This window comes from Scyliorhinus torazame, chromosome 1 (genome assembly GCF_047496885.1).
Source record: "Scyliorhinus torazame isolate Kashiwa2021f chromosome 1, sScyTor2.1, whole genome shotgun sequence".
Taxonomy (NCBI): domain Eukaryota; kingdom Metazoa; phylum Chordata; class Chondrichthyes; order Carcharhiniformes; family Scyliorhinidae; genus Scyliorhinus; species Scyliorhinus torazame.
Window position 1 is genome coordinate 340,800,707 of NC_092707.1, and position 19,726 is coordinate 340,820,432.

Here is a 19,726-nt window from a genome sequence, read left to right on the forward strand (position 1 = left end):
TGGCGGGAAAGGCCGTTGGTGCCCCGCCAGCTGGCGCGGAAATGACTTCGCCGGGTGGCGCATGCGCGGGAGCGTCAGCGGCCGCTCACAGCTTCCCCGCGCATGCACAGTGGAGGGGGTCTCTTCCGCCTCCGCCATAGTGGAGACCGTGGCGAAGGCGGAAGGGAAAGAGTGCCCCCACAGCACAGGCCCGCCCGCGGATCGGTGGGCCCCGATCGCGGGCCAGGCCACCGTGGGGGCACCCGCCGGGGCCAGATCGCCACGCGCCCCCCCCAGTACCCCGGAGCCCGCCCACACCGCCTTGACCCGCCGGTAAGAGAGGTGGTTTGATTCTCGCCGGTGGGACAGGCATTCCAGCAGCGGGACCTCGGCCCATCGCGGGCTGGAGAATCACCGGGGGGGCCCGCCAACCGGCACGGCGCGATTCCCACCCCCGCCGAATATCCAGTGCCGGAGAATTCGGCAACCGGCAGGGGCGGGATTCACGCCAGCCCCCGGCGATTCTCCGACCCGGCGGGGGGTCGGAGAATCCCGCCCCTGATGTTTCTTCAGGGTCTGCCTCAAGCTTGTTTACTGGAGTCGCCGTTATTATTTTGTTTTTTGAACTTGAATTGGACCGTCTGCCTCTGCACGTGGTTTGCAAATGGCCCTTCTTATTACATCTAAAACAACTGAATTCTTTGTACCTGCATCAGTCCTTGGAGTGTTCTCCCCCACAATGGTAACGAACCTCTAAGCTTTGTGACTGCCTGTCACTTTTCATCTTTTCAGGTCCTGCTGCTCCCTGGCTTCAGGAACCTCCAGTGGCCGCCGTTTCCCGCCATTACTGTTTCACCTCGGTCTGCACTCTTTGCAATTCGAAAGCATTTCGCTCAATGCTTTCAGTCACTTGATCCCAACACAACCACCTTGTTTCTGCCAGCAACTCCTTCTGAATATTTAAGTTTTTGATCCCACAGATCCCATTGGACAGCACAACTAATACACAAGTCTTGTGTAAGGCAAACTTTCTACACTGGACTGCACAATTTATACACAGGTCTTGTGTAAGGCAAACTTTCTACACTGGACTGCACAACAAATACACAGGTCTTGCTCTCACGACTCCTGGGCTAATTCTGACCAAGCCCCAATGGCCAGAACCATGCCTAAACTCCTGATAGGCTTATGTCCATACACTGTGCTCCCACACGCTCTAGGCCCATCATGTGGCCCGTGGAATATCGCCCCTTAAAGGGGCCACGCTACCACAAAGATGAATGACAAGACCAGCAATATTTCAAGAAAGGGTACTGAGATCTTCCGATACAAAGGTACCGAGATCTTTCGATGCAGCCTCGGAGATAATAATGCAGGAAGTGGGGGCTGGTATGGTCTCTTGTATCCCCTTCACTATAAGTCTGATCTTGTGCTGAACTGAAGAGATATTCACATCAGATAAATGCAGTCAGCTTCACCCTCTGGACTTGGCTTCAATACTGGAAAGCATTTAATGATCCTACACAATTGGCCAAGGTAAGGATGATTTCTTTTCATGTCTCTTTCTATGCATCACACATCACACACCCAAGTACGCCCACCTCTCGCTGCCATTGCTTATATTCCAATGAGCAATGGGAAGAAAACCTTGCCTCCTCATTTCAGCTGGACTATCACATTCTGCAACATATTCCTATTAGCTGGTTGCACTTTTATTTTCTGAAATGTGAAATATCACCCTGCTGCTGCTTATCTACTGTGTAAGACCTCCTCATTCTGCTCATTGGTGGCTCATTGCTGGGGTGGCACGGTGACACATTGGTTAGCACTGTTGCATCACAGCTCCAGGTTCAATTCTGGCCTTGGGTAACTGTCTGTGTGGAGTTTGCACTTTCTCCCCGTGTCTGCGTGGGTTTCCTTCAGGTCCTCTGGTTTCCTCCCACAGTCCAACAAAGTGCCAGTTAGGTGGATTGGCCATGCTAAATTGTCCCTTTGTGTCCGAAAGGTTAGGTGGGGTTACAGGATAGGGCGGAGGTGTGGGCTTAAGTAGCGTGCTCTTTCCAAGGGCTGGTGCAGACTCAATGGGTCAAATAGCCTCCTTCTGCACTGTAAATTCTAGTGATTCTATAATATCACACATTGACATACCTCACAATGCTTCTCACACTTTGATATACTCACTCACCTATAAGCTCTCCTTTCTTCTGCAAAGAGAGTATAGTTCCTGCTCTGCCCAAGACCGCAGGAAACTACATCCATCATGCAAACCAGCCTCCCATCCATTGACTCTATCCATAATTCCCGCTGCCTCGGAAAGGCAACCAGCATAATTAAGAACCCCACGCACCCCGGACATACTCTCTTCAACCTTCTTCCGTCAGGAAAAAGATATAAAGGTTTGAGGTCACGTACCAACCGTCTCAGGAACAGCTTCTTCCCTGCTGCCATCAGACTTTTGAATGGACCTACCTCGTATTAAGTTGATCTTTTCTCTACATCCCAGTTATGACTGTAACATTATATTCTGCAGTCTCTCCTTCCTTCCCTATGTTCAGTATGCGCTGTCTGTATAGCATGCAAGAAACAACACTTTTCACTGTATACTAATACATGGGATAATAATAAATCAAATCAAATCAAAACATGTTAGCACATAAGGACCAGAAGCATTTCACAAGTCAGTAGTAAAGTAAAACAGTAGAAGGGATCATTCACAAGCAGGTCTTGAATTGAATGAGGCATTGAGGCTGGAGGGATGAGAGGTTCAGAAAAACATTGTCAGTGATTTGATCTATTTCATTTAAAGATGCATGACATTAAGGGGAAAGTAGGAGCATGGATAGAGGATTGGTTAATTAATAAAAAGCAAAGAGTGGGGATTAATGGGTGTTTCTCTGGTTGGCAATCAGTAGCTAGTGGTGTCCCTCAGGGATCAGTGTTGGGCCCACAACTGTTCACAATTTACACAGATGATTTGGAGTTGGGGACCAAGTGCAATTTATCCAAGTTTGCAGACAACACTAAGATAAGTGGTAAAGCAAAAAGTGCAGAGGATCCTGGAAGTCTGCAGAGGGATTTGGACAGGCTAAGTGAATGGGCTAGGGTCTGGCAGATGGAATACAATGTTGACAAATGTGAGGTTATCCATTTTGGTAAGAATAACGGCAAAAGGGATTATTATTTAAATGATAAAAAATTAAAACATGCTGCTGTGCAGAGAGATCTGGGTGTGCTAGTGCATGAGTCGCAGAAAGTTGGTTTTCAGGTGCAACAGGTGATTAAGAAGGCAAATGGAATGTTGTCCTTCATTGCTAGAGGGATGGAGTTTAAGACTAGGGAGGTTATGCTGCAATTGTATAAGGTGTTAATGAGGCCACACCTGGAGTATTGTGTTCAGTTTTGGTCTCCTTACTTGAGAAAGGACGTACTGGCGCTGGAGGGTGTGCAGAGGAGATTCACTAGGTTAATCCCAGAGCTGAAGGGGTTGGATTACGAGGAGAGGTTGAGTAGACTGGGACTGTACTCGTTGGAATTTAGAAGGATGAGGGGGGATCTTATAGAAACATATAAGATTATGAAGGGAATAGATAGGATAGATGCGGGCAGGTTGTTTCCACTGGCGGGTGAAACCAGAACTAGGGGGCATAGCCTCAAAATAAGGGGAAGTAAATTTAGGACTGAGTTTAGGAGGAACTTCTTCACCCAAAGGGTTGTGAATCTATGGAATTCCTTGCCCAGTGAAGCAGTAGAGGCTCCTTCATTAAATGTTTTTAAGATAAAGATAGATAGTTTTTTGAGGAATAAAGGGATTAAGGGTTATGGTGTTCGGGCCGGAAAGTGGAGCTGAGTCCACAAAAGATCAGCCATGATCTCATTGAATGGCGGAGCAGGCTCGAGGGGCCAGATGGCCTACTCCTGCTCCTAGTTCTTATGTTCTTATGTTCTTAATTGGCATGCATCCCTGTCAGGGAGACAGGTAAACTATTGCTGGTTCACAACTCCCATGTACCTGAGACCCTGAAGAAGTGGGCCTTCATTTTAGAGAAGGTGAACCAAGCTAGACAATAGCCTGTATGCTCAACTTTCAGCACAGATCAACACAGAGATCAGTGTGCCGGGTGGGAATTGGAATGAGTTTGAGGGATCTGCACAGAATGAAATTTATGAAGGATTGTGAGCAGGAGCTGTAAGTGTGGAAAAATGACACTGCTGAGAGGACGGAGGTGATCGGATCACAAGCCTAGACACAAGCACTCTTGAAGATCACAACACTTCAACTTTTAAGAAGAAGCTTAAATGTACATGAGCAGATGGTGAATGCATTTGACAACTTGATAAGGAAGAGTACACATCTAGCACAAGTGGTATTCTTCTATAATAAATTTAAAGTACCCAATTTCTTTTTCTTTCAAGTAAGGGGCAATTTAGCGTGCCCAATCCACCAAGCCTGCACATCTTTGGGTTGTAGGGGTAAGACCCACGCCAACATGGGGAGAATGTGCAAACTCCACACGGACAGTGACCAGGGCGAGGATTGAACCGGGTCCTTGGCGCCATGAGGCAGCAATGTTAACCACTGTGACACCGTGACACCCTAGCAGTCTGGTATAATTAATCTGTTTCAGACTACCATGCAAACAGGACATTGCATACTCTGCTCCATTTTTGCAGTACTATTATTTAATCCCCACCAGATGGTCCAAGTTAAAATCGCCAATATTAGCGAGGACATTAAGTATTTTAGTGGTGAAACTTGAAGGAAGTGTGCATTGATATAGTATTTTTAATGTATTATATGCACAAGAAGTGAAAAGCTCATGTACTTAATGGGTCACCAAGAAGAGCATCAAGTACTGCCAATTTATTAATTACATGTTTTTAATGTATTGCATTTACTGAAACTGAGATGGGATTTCTACATCACAAAACACTGACAGGGTTATATATTACTAAATACTGTTTTATTGAGGGAGAGCGAGGGCAAGTGTCTATATCTGGTCTGAATGTGCATCATAGCAGTGCTATTTTTTCCTGGAAACATAAGTCAGGATTACATTGATAAGATAAACCAGGGGTTACAAATGGTCCCTGTTAAATATGTCTAATTATACAGCCACTCGATATCAGTGAATAAGCCATTAGAGGTTTTAAAACAAAGTTGTACTGTGTGCGAACAAAACTACAGGCTTCCCGTTTGCACTGGCATTAAGTCCTACCATTTCTCTACTGACTACTAATAGGGAAATAATATTTAACAAAAGGAAATGGTTTGTAACTACAGCAATGCAACAACTGTCTCCTGTTCAACTAATTGCATAAAATCCATAAGGGATAAATGTCTTCTAAAGTACCTGGAAGCTAAGACCTTTAAGTGCATTAAAAGCTTACATTTACAAAATAATCCTGGCAAGATTTTTATAGAGTGAGATGTGACAAAGGTGGAATTTGATCTGATGAAATATTTTGGGGCCCTATTTTCTAAACCTCAGCAATGTTACCCTGAGTTAGAGCCGGGGGGAAATTGCACTCTTGCTGTTAAAGGTTGATTCAATGGTGTTAATGCCATGTCACATTTTCTGCGATTGGTTTATTTGAGTGGTAAACATTTAGCACTGCTGTGTTCAAAACACCAACTGAGCCAATTATTTGAGAATGGGCAGACCCTACCTACTGAAGCAAGTCAACCATTTTCTGTTTTGTTCAAGCTTTTATGCAACCTGCGTTGGACTTGATTTTATTGGCATTAACAAATTTAGCTTGGTATGTTTGCTCTTGCTTGTTTTCTGTATTGGGAATAATGCTACACATATGTGAAGCTACTGGTGCAGTAAGAAACAATAGAATTAATTTTGAAAACAGTGGCAATGGTGCAGTGGCAATTTAAAAAGTTTGCTTTCTGTTTATCCAGCAGAGTCGATCGTCATCCTCCCAAAGAAAAGTGTAATTTCAGTATTTTCTTTGGTGTTTTTTTGAAGGACTTTGCATTGTAATCTTCAGGCAAGATAACAGAACCCACTGATCTGAACAATAATCTTCCATGTGGTTCTTATATGTTGTGGTAATACTTAATAAAATATCTGCTGGTTTCTCGTGTTGAGACTTTCCGCTCCCGCCCACAGCAGGTGGAACGGTGGGCAGGAAGGGAAAATATTGTGGGTGCTAAAAGTCAGTTTAGTGGGAAAACAGGTTGTGATCGTCCACTCCAGTAACGTTTCCAGCTGAGCCATGTCAGGAAGGCAATGTGATTACATTAGAATATCATGATTGCTCATTATCAAGGCAGCTTACCAGAATCATGGCGCGACGCCGGATCAAAAGGCCACGTCGGCATCTAATTAGAACAATGTACATCACGACTGGGCAGCACGATAGCACAGTGGTTAGCACAGTTGCTTCACTGCTCCAGGGTCTCAGGTTCGATTACCGGCTTGGGTCACTGTCTGTGCGGAGTCTGCATGTTCTCCCCGTGTCTGCGTGGGTTTCCTCCGGGTGCTCCGGTTTCATCCCATAGTCCAAAGACGTGCAGATTAGGTAGATTGGCTATGCTAACTTGCCCTTAGTGTCCAAAAAGGTTAGGTGGGGTTGCTGGGTCGGGGGGATAGGGTGGAGGTGTGGGCTTTAGTGGGGTGCTCTTCCAGGGCCCGGTGCAGACTCGATGGGCCGGGTGGCCTCCTTCTGCACTGTAAATTCTATGATAAATTCTATGACTGGATATAAGTGACGTGCGCCTTCTGAATGACACTTTGCTCATTACTTCGAGGTACATTCACTTGCCATGCATTGTGCTTCACTGCACCTCCACAGACTCCATGCCAGGCTTTAGCATATTGACTTCAGGAGGCTATCTTCGGCAGACTCAATTTACCATTCTCAGTGGGAAGGCAGGGGGAAGGGGGGGTGGTTTCTAATCTGCTGCGGGTTAAAGGTTTGACTCGGTAACGGGAGACAACACAGAGGCAAGGAAAGGGGCTCAAAGACAAAGGCTTGACTGGGGTGTTGGGGGGAGAGGGGTGGAAGGCTGGAGAATGTTGAATGCAGATTCATAATGGTTTGGCGGGGTGGGTGATGTTAGAGAGAATCAAGGGCAGCAGTCCCAATGGAGTGCCGGGCAGAATAGCAAGACAGCCGTCTAAATAACCACTTAAGTTGTGATTTGAGCTTGAAAAATCTATCTTTATCTGAGTCGAGAGAGGGAGAGGGCTTGTCAGTCCACTATTAGTAGTGCTCAATATGTTGTGCAGGGGCCGTAATTGACACTGCTCACATGGTGATCCAGGGGGTTTCTGGCATAGTGTACAGCTGCAAATGGCACAGCCATAGTGAGGCATTTGTAGTCTTAGATTAGGATAAGGTAGTATATTGGTGGACACTTGATGGTCTCATGGAGCTGGGGTCCCTACATGCCACGGGAACTGTAGGCCTCAAGATGGGGAGGGGCAAGATCTACAATCAAGCTCAGGAACATCCACCTGAAATGACTCCGGGGGGTAACACAGGGATGTTAACCACCTTGGCAATAGGATCCAGAATTACAGGGGGAGGACTGAGAGTAAAGTTACAAACCTGGTGACTGTAGTTTATTGGGCTCAACCAAGGACGACAGGTATTTTAAGTAAAATCAAATTTCACCTGTGTTGCAACTCCAGGCCAAATGGAGCTGAAATTGACTGTGCACTAGCCCCGGGTGTCATGAAAATAGTCACATTGGGAGCGTTGAAGCTGGTCTGGTAATTACCCCTGAGGACCACCATCTTGAAACCTGAAATAATTGAGCAGTGGAAAATGAAACTTAAAAACAATGCTGCTGTGGGGTCTATCCTGGGAGGAGTGCCTCACAACACTGAGGGGGGTGGGGGGGCAATTAAAGGGGCACCCATTTGAAATCTGCATTGCCAAATGAGACACGTTAGGAGACAACTGAGACACGTTAGGAGCATCACTGTTACAGCAGAGCCAATAATGAGGCAACAATGTAAAAGCACATTCATACAAGATTCATTCCAATTAATTCCAATTATCAATCTCTGTGTAATCACCTTTTCCAACAATTGTGGTTAGTCTCCTCTGTGATAGTGACTTCAAAAACAAGAAGGCACTTGGACAAGCAGGACAAGCCTTTTGGAAACCTCACCTCAGAATCTCGTAGCTGCCGGGTTATGAGATGGGAATCCCAGGCCCCCCAAAAGAATCTCATGCCCTCACAGAACACCTGCCCTCGTGTGTATTGCAAAGAATGTTGCCATTTAATCCACTGAATGAGTAATGTGTAAACTGGAATAAATGCAGGCCATCCAAATGCCTGGCCAAGTCCATCTCATCGCGATCGAGATAAGGCAATGGGTGGCGTGGGAGGGGGAGGGGGTTGGTTTGTCAGGGGGAAGGATAGGGAGGCACTGAGAGTGTGAATAGCCATGGCCATGATCGCTTTGGCTAATAGGTGCCTATACTGTAAGCAAGCCGTTAAAGTCATAGTCACTCACGTCAGCAAGAGAAAAATAACCTGTGGAGACTGCTACTAAGTCATGTATTGATTTCAATGATCCAACAGAATGTGAAAAAAATGAAGGCTGCATTTAATGTCTGCACCATCGCAAGGCAGACAAGACCATGCACAACCTCTGAGTATGACCTTTTAGATCGCTATCCATCAGGGATGACAGAGAGTACATGGAGATGAAGAAGAGGTTACTCTTCTTCATGCACATCTGCATCTCTCCTAGCACACTGTGATGAATGGTTACTGATTTACTATAGCCTTATCATCATGTAAGGTGATGTCCCCTTTAAGACCGGGCTTGGAACCCTGGGGGATTCCGCCTCCGGCTCCACCCACCAGGGAGTTGTATATAAGGGGCCGCCCTGTAGGCAGCACCCGGTAAGCACCCGTCTCGGCATCAGGCTGGTTCTCAGCTTATTAAAGCCTTCTTTACCGTTCTAATCTCTTGCGTCGTTATTGAGGGTACTACACACACTACACCTTCACCTCACCACATTGCAGATGAGTCAGAGGACTACATGAGCCTCCATCTTACATAACCAATAATGAGCATCATTTATACCCGCAACCTTGTCAACAGGATTTAACGCACAAACACATTGTACATGGAGGGTGGCACATCGCTGATGTCCAAGATGAACTGAGAAGGGACACATACAGTTATGAGCTGGCTTCACACAACATGCACCGGTGAAGGTTTACATGCTGTGGCCTCTGATAGACCACAACATAACCCAGCATACAGAGGAGGAATACACAGAAGGAGATGTGGAATGGGTGCAATTGTATTTACATATGAAGAAAGTAGATACATGTGGTGAACACCGGTGCCACCATTGTGCTCCAACTATTTCTTGATCTTCCTAACCTTGCCATTGTGTCTCGTGGCTTCCCCGACATCCACAGCGGAGGTGAAGACTGCCTACTGATTTTTATGCCATGTTGTCTGTAACAGATTTGGCTGGTATCCCTTAGAGGGCCGAGACCTGGAGGGTCCTGTCGGGATTTGGCTCTCCTGCTGAGGGGCAAGTTCACCCTTCTTGGTCAGTGAAGCTGATGGGGTCGCAGGCAGAAGGGGTTGGGTTTGGCTGGACACGCCTGGAGTCACCTGGGTAAATGGCTCCAGCGTGTCCAGTTGCTGGTCCTGGTACCTATGTTTGCCCAAGAGCCTCTGGCTGACTCTGAGAAGAAGGGGCACCTGGAGTGAACTTGAGGTGCCTTAGTCTTCTCTTGCATAACCACTGTTAGATTCCACCAATGTCTAATGTGATGGAGTGCAATTTCTGTTGTGGTCCCTGCAGGAAGGTCCCAATGGCAGTTGCTATCCTATCAGTGTTGACCTCTGTACCCTGGCATGCCAGCGCTACGACCTCAGACTGAATACAGAAAGATTATTTGATTGTATGTTGCAATCCGTGGAATGCAGATAACAACCCTGCCTGATATTCCATTGTCCTTCACTGCAGCTCCAACATCTGCATTAAGACCAAGTCTGGAGACTTGTTATCTGACTGGGACTCAGCAGAATCTTGCAGCCATCCTCGGAGTGCCTTCAATGTCAATGTTACCATGACAGGGCGGGCAAACCACAGGCTGCCCACCGACACTACAGTATGTTTCCTGTTCATAACTCTTTAATGAGGTGGGAGGCAGTCAATAGAGCACAAAAACCCCACTATTACGTTCAGAGGGGAAAACACCCCCAACTTCCTGCCACCGTGCATAGTCCACGGAGGGGAAACTCCTGCCCAGGGTTTTTATTTCAAGTCAGGATCAGGTGAAATTGATGTGGGCATCCCCTTATTGTCCATCAGGCACGCAGCCAGCACTATCTACACAATTCATTGGCTGTATGCCTGTGTGTGGATACTGGATATGAGGTATCCTTGATTCCACTTAAAGGTAGCCAACACCTCCTAAAGAGGAGGCACAATCTGGTTGTAGACAGCTGGGAATACATGTAAGGAGAGAAACGGCTGCAAAATCCCTCAGTTTTCGATGTTGCTTCGGGGACTCTGCTCCAGTGTCAGATCTGTACTTCACTGGAGTGTCAGATTAGATTTAGTGCTCAGGTTCCTGTACGGGACTTGAAGCTACAGCATTCTGACTCTAGGTGAAAGAGCTACCGCTGAAAGATTTTGACATTTAAAAGGCCAGAAGATAAATAGGGTAAAAAAAGAATATTTCAGGAACTATTAGATGAAGATTTACTTGGAGTTATACATAAAGACAGGTCAGTGAAGTAGAATGGAATCGGACGTGAAAGAAGAAAAGATTGAAAGTGAGGTAGTTTGAGGCAATACTGCAGAAACGTCTTGTATAACCAAAAGGGATGTGTTAAGAACAAGGGAAAGGTAAACTACACACAGACATAGAGGCCTCTGAAACAGGTCTTCACTTTACTACTCCTGGGACCACACTGCCCAGACCCTTGCTCCAACGGCCCTGTGCTTTTTCCCCATTGGTCGAGTTCTCACGCTCACACATGATATGTGGACCACAAGGGATCTCCCCTCAAAGGGGCCGCGCTACCAAAGAGAGGGATAATGAAAACCATTTACTCACTCTCCTGGTGATTCAGGTGGGAAATACTCTGTGATATGTACCAGAATCAAATATGGGTTCATATTGTCTCTTTAATTGGGATCCTATAGCAGAACCTCACTATCTTCTGAGGTTGTCCTGTACACATTTAGACTTGAGGGTGAAATTGAAAGCATAAAAGTCAAGAGGTGTTTATGGTTGTCAGTTTCGTTCATTGAATTTCGACAAACCTTTCCTGGTTTGATTTTAAGTAGGGTCCAAACCAAAGACAAAGTTAGGGGAGCGGCTGCTGCACATGCCCACATTCATGCCAACATCTGCCCAAGATATTTTGAGGCATGTCATCATGAACACCCTGGTGGCAGCAGTGCCCCTATTGGACCCACCAAAAGAAAAGAAAAACAAGTTTCCTCAGCCATTTTATGAGTGGATTTTCAGCAGTGGCCCTTTTCAGGACCACTGGTTCGGTCAAGCGACGTCTGGTACACGTGGGCCGAACATGCATTGCACACATTTGGCCGATAGATACCTGGAAATATCAAGTGTGGCCCTAATCTCCAACCGGAACTTGCATATGACAGCAACCTCCTTCCTATTTGAGGTGATGTGGTGCTCACCCATTTACAGGCTCACCTGAAAACTCCAGGCAACCTTTGGGCTTTAATGGAGCTTCCAATGAGACCACCCTCCTCCTGGATTGTCAATGGTTGTGCAGCTGCTTTTCAGGCCCACCCCGCACCCACCCCACCCTGGTTTCTGTTTCCCCGCCCCCCCCCCCCTGGTTTCTGCTCCAGAAACTTACAGAATTCTGCTTTACAATAATGCAGAAATTACATTTCAATGCACCCCACTGAATTGGCTATAAACTACTTGGTTGAACGCTGTCTGTGGTTGATGTGGGGAATTGTTCATTGGCAGTTTTCAGTGGAAAGGGATTGTACTAATACACTAAAACCTTCTCAGCATTCACATTTAGCTGGCAAACAGGAGTTTAAGTTTTGCATGAGCTCAACAGGGATTACTCACTGGATTGCATGAGCACAGTAAGCAGTGCCAAAGGTCATTGAATACATTTCAAGCTATAGAAGATACAGCAGAAAAACAGTCTTTTGCAATAACTTCGGCCCAGTACACATATTCAATGATTTTAATATCACTCTGAACTTTAAACAGCTCCTGTAGTCCACAGGTTTAGAGAATGCAGTGTAATACTGAACAGTCACAGAGATGTTTCTGTAGATCTCATTGGATGAAAAATGAAGGGCGGCACTGTGGCACAGTGGTTAGCACTGCTGCCTCACAGTGCCAGAGACCCGGATTTGATTCCGAACTTGAGTGACTGTGTGGGGTTTGCACTTTCTCTCCGTGTCTGCGTGGGTTTCCTTCGGGTCCTCCGGTTTCCTCCCATAGTTCAAGGTGCAGGTTAGATAGATTGGCCCCTTAGTGTCCAGAGGTTAGGTGGGGTTACGGGGATAGGGCGGGGGGATTGGGCTTAGGTAGAGCGCTCTTTCCGAGGGTCAGTGCAGGCTCGATGGGCTGAATGGCCTCGTTCTGCACTGCAGGGATTCTATGATTTTATGATTAAAGACGCATTGGAGATTATTTTAAACAGGTGTTCACCTATTTACTGTTGATACGTGGAGCATTAGGATTCTGGCAATTGAACTGAAATCTCACCTGCCCAATCTGCACCAAAAGCATGCTCACAGCAGTTAGGGTTGCACTTCTTCATAGGTATCCAACAACATTCCGACCTCCGGTGACTGTCTGTGTAAGGTTGCACATTCACCCTGGGCGGAATTCTCCGCAATCGGCGCGATATCCGCCGACCGTCGCCAAGAACGGCGCGAATCAGTCCGGCATCGCGCCGCCCCAAAGGTGCGGAATCCTCCGCATCTTGAGCGGCTGAGCCCTCACCTTCCAGCTGGCGGAAAAGGCCTTTGATGCCCCGCCAGCTGGCGCGGAAATGACTTTGCCAGGTGGCGCATGCGCGGGAGCGTCAGCGGACGCTCACGGCATCCCCACGCATGCGCAGTGGAGGGGATCTCTTCCGCCTCGGCCATGGTGGAGACCATGGCAAAGGCGGAAGGGAAAGAGTGCCCCCACAGCACAGGCCCGCCCGCGGATCGGTGGGTCCCGATCGCGGGCCAGGCCACCGTGGGAGCACCCCCCGGGGCCAGATTGCCCCACGCCCCGGAGCCCGCCCGCGTCGCCTTGTCCAGCTGGTAAGAGAGGTGGTTTAATCCACGCCGGTGGGACAGGCATTCCAGCAGCAGGACTTCGGCCCATCCGGGCCAGAGAATCACCGGGGGGGGGGGGGGCCCGCCAACCGGCGCGATTCCCACCCCCGCCAAATATCCGGTGCCGGAGAATTCGGCAACCGGCGGGGGCGGGATTCACGCCAGCCCCCGGCGATTCTCCGTCCTGGAAGGGGGGGTCGGAGAATCCCGCCCCCTGTGTCTGCTCGGGTTTCCTCCCATGGTCCAAAAATATGCAGGTTAGGTGTATTAGACATGCTAAATTTTCCCTTAGTGTCCAACTCGGTTATGTGGGGTTACTGGATTATGGGGATAGGGTGAGAGCGTGGACCTAGGTATGGTGCAGGGTTGGTGCAGACTCGATGGACCAAATAGCTTCCTTCTGCACTGTAGTGTCGTGTGGTGAACATACCCATTTGAAATTAGTGGGCACCTAATCAATAAGTATGACTGAGGGATCTATACTTATTTAAAGGATCCAAAAACAGTTCAGCAGTTTTAGCATTCAATTTGTTGGTTTTATGATGTACCAACAATCAAGGGCAGCAGTACTTGAGAGGACGTATTACGGATGCCTGGTCAGCTCTCAACAGTGGTTAAGGGACTGGACCAGATGCCATAACTTTTTTAAGTTTTAATGTGGTGCAGAAATATCAATTCATTCCAGGAGTGATAATATAAGAAATGAGGCTTGGTTATTTTATTAAAATATTTTATTACAATTAAAAAAAACAATATTTAAACTTTTACTTCAGATCTAACATGAACAAATTATATGCAGTTTATTAACCTTAAAACACTAGTTCCTGTTAAACATCACTCAGAACAATCATACGGCTCTCATGCTGCTTACACAGATAGGCCAAGACAATACTTGCATTTCCAATGCAATTTTTCTTCTGTTAAGGACATTGGTTCAGAACTCTTTTCCAAAGCCGGCCTCAGTGACAACATTCATGACTGTTATGACATCCTGGGCTAGTACACAGTCAATTCCAGTCCCACAGGCCCCAGAGTCCCAACACAAATGAATTAACCAATAATTTGTATAAAGTTTCCGAGACCTTTGGCTCTTGACTGCTCCAATGACTTACAGGCACCAGATTTGTAAGTGAACCACAACAACTGTTTATTTATAACAACAGTAGAGATAAGGCATGCAATAATTATACTATAATAACGGCCAGCTAATCTACTACGCCCTTCTTTTACCGTACCACCATCTACCTAAACACACACAAGACATATGCATGCAGAGGGAGGGAGAGGAGAAAAATAAAAGAGGATTAATGTGAGATTGAAGATGAATGTCCTTACTTTGGGTGTTGAAGTTTTTTTTTCAGCTGACGGTCCTTCCTGTGCGCTGAGTGATTGAGAATCTCTGGTTGAAGGGCTAACGAGGATCTTCTGGCAGGAACATTCAGTCTGAATCCCCAGACTGTGGTTCCCCTCACAAGATTTTAAAGTGTGTTCTTTAAACAACTGGCCCTGCCTGCAGCTTCTGCTGGACTGAACTTATTTGCCAGTAAATCTGACTGTAGAGAGAGAAAGGTCTTTATCTTGAACATTTAGACAGAGTCTATCAATCAGAAAGAGAGATCAGGCTTTGATCCTCCAGCTTCTTGATCAAACCAAAACTAAAAACCAGATGAAGCATTCTTGTCCCTGGCAGAACATTCTGGAATGGTCAGCATCAATCAGCACAGGCTATCAGCCAAGAGCAGGGCAAAGTAAACAGTTCATTGGCCGACAGCCAAGTCCATCAAGATGAGTCATCATCGATTCCAGTAAATCCTGTTGGATTCCTTTTTTTAAATTTATTTTAAAAGGCCATCTTACATGTGTAGGTATCAGTAGATGTACAGGTACTGTTGCTCTTTTTAGCCTTAGTTTATTAGCTCTGATTATGTCACCTTTGCTCACGAGTCGCCAGGTATCTTTCTGATACCGCCACGTGGTTCAAGCTCGAGTTATGATTAATAAGTCAGCACACCGCTTAGTAAGATTGAAATCAACGGTCATTTATTATATACAACAACTAATGCTTACACAATAATCCTACCATCTATATCGAAACCTACTACTACTGGCCAATACTTAACTTTAGGAAGGGCCCACCAGGTCAGGGAAACAAATGGCTTATCGAATCGGATCTGGTCCGCGGGATTCAAAAGGCTGATACGGGTCGATGGCTAGGAGTATTTATCGGGTAGCGATCGCTGGAATCAAACTTACGGTACTTTGCTAAAGGTTCTTGCGAAGGCTGCGAGCAGGTGAAGAAGGGAGAGAGAGAGAGATCTGAACTTGGCCCCTTACTTTATAGTGCCCAGGGGCTTCCCGCCTCTCGGGGTGGCCCTTGACCCTGAGTCCCAAGTGATTGGACTTGTCCCCAATCACTGGGTTCGATATGCTCCAATAATGGGGCAATTCCTCGATCGGGGGGTGGTCGTTCACCTGTCTTTGTTTCGGCCACTGCAGGCGCCGACAGGTCTGGCCCGGCATTCAATTGCTAATATGTTGCAATTGTTCCCGGGGATAGCCGATTAAACTGCAGATGTCTGGGTTGATGTGCTGCTAATAGTCTTGTGTATCGATCTGGGCCAACATCCCCAGAGCCGAATACGTTATTCTGTCTGCAGCTGTCCGTTTGTGTCCTGTTGGCTGCTTTTCCCATCAGCCTTTTCGGTTAGCCATTTTAAATCAGGTTTTGGCCAAATTAATAAGGAATCAGCCATTTTAGGTGGCTACAGTACAAAAATGATAAAAGCCAAAACAAAAGAAAATAAAGGGAATAAACAAGGGACAAACAGGGATTAACAGGAGGATCCTTACATCACCCGTCTGGTCGAATTTCACAGTCTTCTACTCTGTTACTGTTCACAACAGCATTTCCTGTCTTTCTCCCTTTAAGCTCCACCCAGTCCCTCAACTAAAGGTTCTCCCCTGAGGTGGTTAAACTTGAATCCATTATCGTTATCTTGGTTGATTGCCCTACTCCCATTTATACAAAAGAACAGAGTCATGCCATTCATATGAAACTAACCTTCCATTGATGGACAAATAGGTCATCAGACTCTGTGATAGGCTAATGGCTGGTTAAACAAGGTTGTCCCAAATGATAATGGATCTTGAGTGGATTATCCTGGCTGAATCGGGGCATCCTGTGTCTTCCCATTAATGAGGTTAAGTCTGGGGCTTCCGGTTGCGGCTATGCCTAGGTAGGTCGCACGTTCGGCATCTCCCGCCGGGAACGGACCTTTGGGCTCTTTAGAGGGGCCCCAACAGCAATTGTTCAACGGCTTCCAGTGTGGGAAGGTGACAGCAAGGTTCCCCTGACATCATATGGACTGGACCAGGAGTGGAGCAGTTAAAAAAGTGATCCTGGTGCAGCGAAAAGTGCGAGGGAGGAAAAGCAAGATGGCGGCGGGTGGAGACTGAGCAGCGTGGGCGCAGTGGTCGCAGGAGCAGCAGGAGTTTCTTAAACGCTGCTTTGAGGAGCTGAGGACAGAAATGCTGGCGCCAATGAAGGCGGCGATTGAGAAGCTTGTGGAGACCCAGAAGGCCCAAGAGGCGGCGATCCGGGAGGTGCGGCAAAAAGCCTCGGAGAACGAGGACAAGATCTTGGGCCTGACGGTGAAGGTAGAGGCGCACGAGGCGCTGCACAAGAGGTGGGCGGAAAGATTGGAGGACCTGGAGAATAGGTCGAGGACGAAGAATCTTCGGATTCTGGGTCTCCCTGACGGAGTGGAGGGGCCCGATGCTGGGGCATATATGAGCACGATGCTCAATTCGCTGATGAGCGCGGGAGCTTTCCTGAGACCCCTGGACCTGGATGGGGCACATCGGGTCCTGCCAAGGAGACCCAAAGCCAACGAGCCGCCAAGGGCTGTAGTGGTGAGGTTTCACCGCTTAATGAACAGAGAGTGTGTCCTAAGATGGGCCAAAAAAGAGCTGAGTAGCAGGTGGGAGAACACAGAGATCCGAATTTACCAAGACTGGAGTGCAGAGGTGGCTAAGGAGAGGGCTGGTTTCAACCGGGCTAAGGCGGAGCTCCATCGGAAGGGGGTGAAGATCGGGATGCTGCAGCCAGCGCGATTGTGGGTCACGTTCCAAGATCGGCACCACTATTTTGAAACGCTTGATGAGGCATGGAACTTAATACAGACTGAAAAGTTGAACCCAAATTGAGGGTTTGTCGTGGGGGGATGTTTACTGTGTTTACTGCGTTTGGGGAATGTTCTTTTTGTTTGAGTGCTGGGTGGGGATGGGTGAATGGATTTGATGTGGGGGCTGGGGGAGAGTGTGGGTGCCAGTGTTGGAGGGGCATGGCCCCACGGAGGAAGAGGGGGGGGGGGGAGGCCGGGGGATGGGGAGTTGGGGTAAGGCCGTAAAAAGGAGCTGCGCCGGAGGGGGTGGGGCCGGCTCAGGAAAGCGCGGGCTTTTTCCCGCGTTAGGGAAGGATGGGTGCGGGGCCGGGGGGGGGGAAGGGCGGTGCTGGAGAGGAGCGTACATTGGCTGCCAAGGGGTGGGGGGATTCTCACACTGGGGGGGTCGAAGGAATGGCAGGAGAGGCCGGGGTCAGCAGGAGTCAGCTGACTTACGGGAGTGTCATGGGGGGAGCAAAATGGCTAGATGAGGATCTAGCGGAGGGGAGGGGGGGTGAGGGGGGTGAGGAGGGGGAACTGGGATGCTGCTGCATTGGCCAAAGGGGAGCTGGAAGTAGGAGAGGTGGTCGGGGCGGGGGTCCGCCGCCTGGGGGACTGGAGGGTGCGGGAGGCGCGGGCACGTGGCTGGCCTAGAAAATGGGGGATTTTAAGGGTGGACAGGAGTTATGCAGAGGCCCCCGAGGAGGGGCTACTTAGGGAGCGACGGAACCTCCAGGCGGAATTCAACCTGTTGACCACGGGGAAAGCAGAGGCACAGTGGAGGAAAGCGCAGGGGGCGACGTATGAGTATGGGGAGAAGGCGAGTCGGATGTTGGCACATCAGCTTCGTAAGAGGGAGGCAGCGAGGGAGATTGGTGGAGTCAAGGATAGAGGGGGGAATACGGTGCGGAGTGCAGTGAGACTAAATGAGGTATTTAGGGACTTCTATGGGGATCTGTACAGGTCTGAGCCCCCAGCCGGAGAGGAGGGGATGCAACGATTCCTAAATCAGCTGAGGTTCCCGAGGGTGGAGGAGGAGGAGGTGGCTGGTTTGGGGGCACCGATTGGGCTGGAGGAGCTGGTTAAAGGATTGGGGAGCATGCAGGCGGGGAAGGCCCCGGGGCCGGATGGGTTCCCGGTTGAATTCTAGAGGAAATACGTGGACCTGCTGGGCCCGTTGCTAGTGAGGACTTTTAATAAGGCGAGGGGTATCGGACGAGCCGGGAATGCAGGAGGCGAAAGAGGCCGGTATTCTGGCCTTTGTGTCCCTAGTAGCCCGGCGGAGGATTTTGCTACTATGGAAAGATGCGAAGCCCCCTAGTGTGGAAGCTTGGATCAATGACATGGCAGGGTTCATCAAGCTGGAGAGGATAAAGTTTGCCTTGCGAGGGTCTGTGCAGGGGTTCCTCAGGCGGTGGCAACCGTTCCTAGACTATCTCACGGAGCGTTAGGAGGAGGTCAGCAGCAGCAGCCCAGGGGTGGGGGGGGTGAGGGGCGGGGGGGGGAGGAGGGAGGGGGGGTTTCTTTCTTTTGGGGTGGTGTTTGGGTGAAGGTATTTTTTTCCCCCCTATTTGTGTTTTTAAATGTTATATGGGGGGTTATTGCATATGGGGGAAATCCAATGTATACTTTCTGATTGTTGTGTTCTTGTTTCTTTCTTTTTGTTGGGGGGGGGGTTTGTTGAAAATTTGTTGAAAATTTTGAATAAATATATATATATTTTTTTTAATGAGGTTAAGTCTGAATGGGACATGCTGACGCAGGTGTATCCTTCTGATTCTGCTGTTATCAGTCTTTTCCCTCAGTCTGTTTAACCCCGAAAGTGCCTGCTACATTTGGACCCTATTTCTGGACTCACATTACTAATATATCCCCATCATGACAGATGCCATTAGCGCTGTGTCTCAGGTAAATCACTGATATGTTCATTTTGATCACTGGAGTATTGCTTTACACTTTTTCTGCTTTGTTGCCTATAGGAGCTGACATTAAACATTCCAAAGATGTATCTGACTGATTGGGTTTGGTGATTGGGATGTCTGTAAGAGGAGGAGGATCAGAAACAGGCAACAGTCTAGTCAGGTAGTTACAGAAAAAATGGCAGAAGGAGTGAGGCAAAATTAGGCCTTATGCCATTCGTGTGTACAACACAAGGACTTCACAGTTGCAGTTTAATGCGCAAATAGGGTCTGGTTTAGCTCAGTGGGTAAGACAGCAGGTTTGTGATGCAGAACAAGGCCAGCAGCGTGCGTTCAATTCCCGTACCAGCTTACCCTGGAATGTGGCGACTAGGGGCTTTTCAC